We start from the raw sequence: 2951 nt of genomic DNA on the forward strand, positions 1-2951 counted from the left end.
ACAGATGGGGAAGGACTGCCTCATGAAAGCCAGATTAGCCTGCACTGGGACCAGCAGGGCTGGGTGGGGAAGGATCTGGGCCCAAAGGGGCCAGAAGGAGGCATGGGCAGGATGGATGTAGGGAGAGGCACACAATGGTTATGGACTCCTCCAAGGTGGGAGGTGGTCAGCTGAGGCACAGCTCCCTCTAACTGCTGCTTTCATTTGCTCCAGCCCAGCTTCACCTTCCCCCACATGCAAGGACCCCACGTGCTAACACATAGGCACACTAATACACACACAGGCACACACTAACAGCACTCACTAGCACAAGCACACCTCCATGAACCAACAAGCACTTCAAACACAAGGGAAGCAATGTTCAGGCCCAGAAGTCAGTTTTGTTCCAGGCTATTCTTGTCCTAGTCTGCCACTAGCTATACAACTTCAAGTAGATCATTCCTTTTTGGCCCAAATCACTCTCTGTACCAGTATCCTCGTCTGTCATTAAATTTTCCAATACTCCTTTTTCACAGCGGGTTTGCTGCCAGAACACAGGTGTCGTGAAAACTACCCCTAAAAGCCAAAATGGGAAAGGAAAAGACTCATATCAACATTGTCATCATTGGACATGTAGATTCGGGCAAGTCCACCACTACTGGCCATCTGATCTATAAATGCGGTGGCATCGACAAAAGAACCATTGAAAAATTTGAGAAGGAGGCTGCTGAGATGGGAAAGGGCTCCTTCAAGTATGCCTGGGTCTTGGATAAACTGAAAGCTGAGCGTGAACGTGGCATCACCATCGATATCTCCTTGTGGAAATTTGAGACCAGCAAGTACTATGTGACTATCATTGATGCCCCAGGACACAGAGACTTCATCAAAAACATGATTACAGGGACATCTCAGGCTGACTGTGCTGTCCTGATTGTTGCTGCTGGTGTTGGTGAATTTGAAGCTGGTATCTCCAAGAATGGGCAGACCTGAGAGCATGCCCTTCTGGCTTACATACTGGGTGTGAAACTGTTGGTGTTAACAAAATGGATTCCACTGAGCCACCCTACAGCCAGAAGAGATATGAGGAAATTGTTAAGGAAGTCAGCACTTACATTAAGAAAATTGGCTACAACCCCAACACAGTAGCATTTGTGCCAATTTCTGGTTGGAATGGTGACAACATGCTGGAGCCAAGTGCTAACATGCCTTGGTTCAAGGGATGGAAAGTCACCCGTAAGGATGGCAATGCCAGTGGAATCACGCTGCTTGAGGCTCTGGACTGCATCCTACCACCAACTCGTCCAACTGACAAGCCCTTGCACCTGCCTTTCCAGGATGTCTACAAAATTGGTGGTATTGGTACCGTTCCTGTTGGCTGAGTGGAGACTGGTGTTCTCCAACCTGGTATGGTGGTCACCTTTGCTCCAGTCAATGTTACAACAGAAGTAAAATCTGTCAAAATGCACCATGAAGCTTTGAGTGAAGCTCTTCCCGGGGACAATGTGGGCTTCAATGTCAAGAATGTGTCTGCCAAGGATGTTCATCGTGGCAACGTTGCTGGTGACAGCAAAAATGACCCACCAATGGAAGCAGCTGGCTTCACTGCTCAAGTGATTATCCTGAACCATCCAGGGCAAATAAGCGCTGGCTATGCCCCTGTATTGGATTGCCACACGGCTCACATTGCATGCAAGTTTGCTGAGCTGAAGGAAAAGACTGATTGCCGTTCTGGTAAAAAGCTGGAAGATGGCCCTAAATTCTTGAAGTCTGGTGATGCTGCCATTGTTGATATGGTTCCTGGCAAGCCCATGTGTGTTGAGAGTTTCTCAGACTATCCACCTTTGGGTCACTTTGCTGTTCGTGATATGAGACAGACAGTTGCGGTGGGTGTCATCAAAGCAGTGGACAAGAAGGCTGCTGGAGCTGGCAAGGTCACCAAGTCTGCTCAGAAAGCTCAGAAGGCTAAATGAATATTATCCCTAATACCTGCCACCCCACTCTTAATCAGTGGTGGAAGAACGGTCTCAGAACTATTTGTTTCAATTGGCCATTTAAGTTTAGTAGTAACAGACTGGTTAATGATAACAATGCATTGTAAAACCTTCAGAAGGAAAGGAGAATGTTTTGTGGACCACTTTGGTTTTCTTTTTTTGCGTGTGGCGGTTTTAAGTTATTAGTTTTTAAAATCAGTACTTTTTAATGGAAACAACTTGACCAAAAATTTGTCACAGAATTTTGAGACCCATTAAAAAAGTTTAATGAGAAAAAAAAATTTTCCAGTACTGGCTTCATGATGCTTCTAGAACCCAACTGCTTCTCATCACCTCCACTGATATGCCCCCGTCCAAGCCACCCTCCCTCTTGCCTGGATTACTACAACAGACACCTTACTGATCTCCTTGCTCCACCCTTTGCCTCCTACAGTCTATTTACTCACCAGCCAGACACACCATTTTAAATCCATGCCAGATCATGCTACCCTTAGCTCAGAACCCTGCAATGACTCCTGTCTCACTCAGAGCAGAAGCCAGAGTCCTTGCAAAGACCTGCAGGATCCTTTGTGGTACTCCACTGTCAGCACCTATTGTCTCTCTGATCATCTCCTACTTGCCACTCTCCCCGGTCCCACCAGCTATACCTCAAATTTGCCAGACCAGGATCCATCTCAGGGCCTTTGCACATGCTGCTCACACCCCCAGGAATGAATGTTCTTCCCTCAGAAGAACCTTAAACCAGTGTGTAAGTCCCATGAGGCCAGGGATTTTAATCTGTTTTGTTCAATGTTAATCTCCCCTCCCTTTCACAGGGCCTGGCATGTTTAAGGTGCTCCAAAAATGTTTTTTGACTATTAAATTGGTAGGGGAGGGGAAAGAAAAGGCAGGAATTGCAACAAATTATCATTAAAGTCTCTGTCAGTGCATCCCATGAGTCTCTAAGCCCAATACGTGCCACAGGGCAGCTCTGACCCCATG

At 46.8% G+C, this 2951-nt stretch overlaps 1 pseudogene; it reads left to right on the forward strand.

The window, feature by feature from the left end:
* The first annotated feature begins 521 nt into the window (after positions 1-521).
* Positions 522-2251, forward strand: LOC116468564 (elongation factor 1-alpha 1-like; annotated as a pseudogene).
* Positions 2252-2951: the final 700 nt, after the last annotated feature.

The sequence above is a fragment of the Hylobates moloch genome, unplaced genomic scaffold (assembly GCF_009828535.3).
Source record: "Hylobates moloch isolate HMO894 unplaced genomic scaffold, HMol_V3 SCAFFOLD_5, whole genome shotgun sequence".
NCBI classification, from domain to species: domain Eukaryota; kingdom Metazoa; phylum Chordata; class Mammalia; order Primates; family Hylobatidae; genus Hylobates; species Hylobates moloch.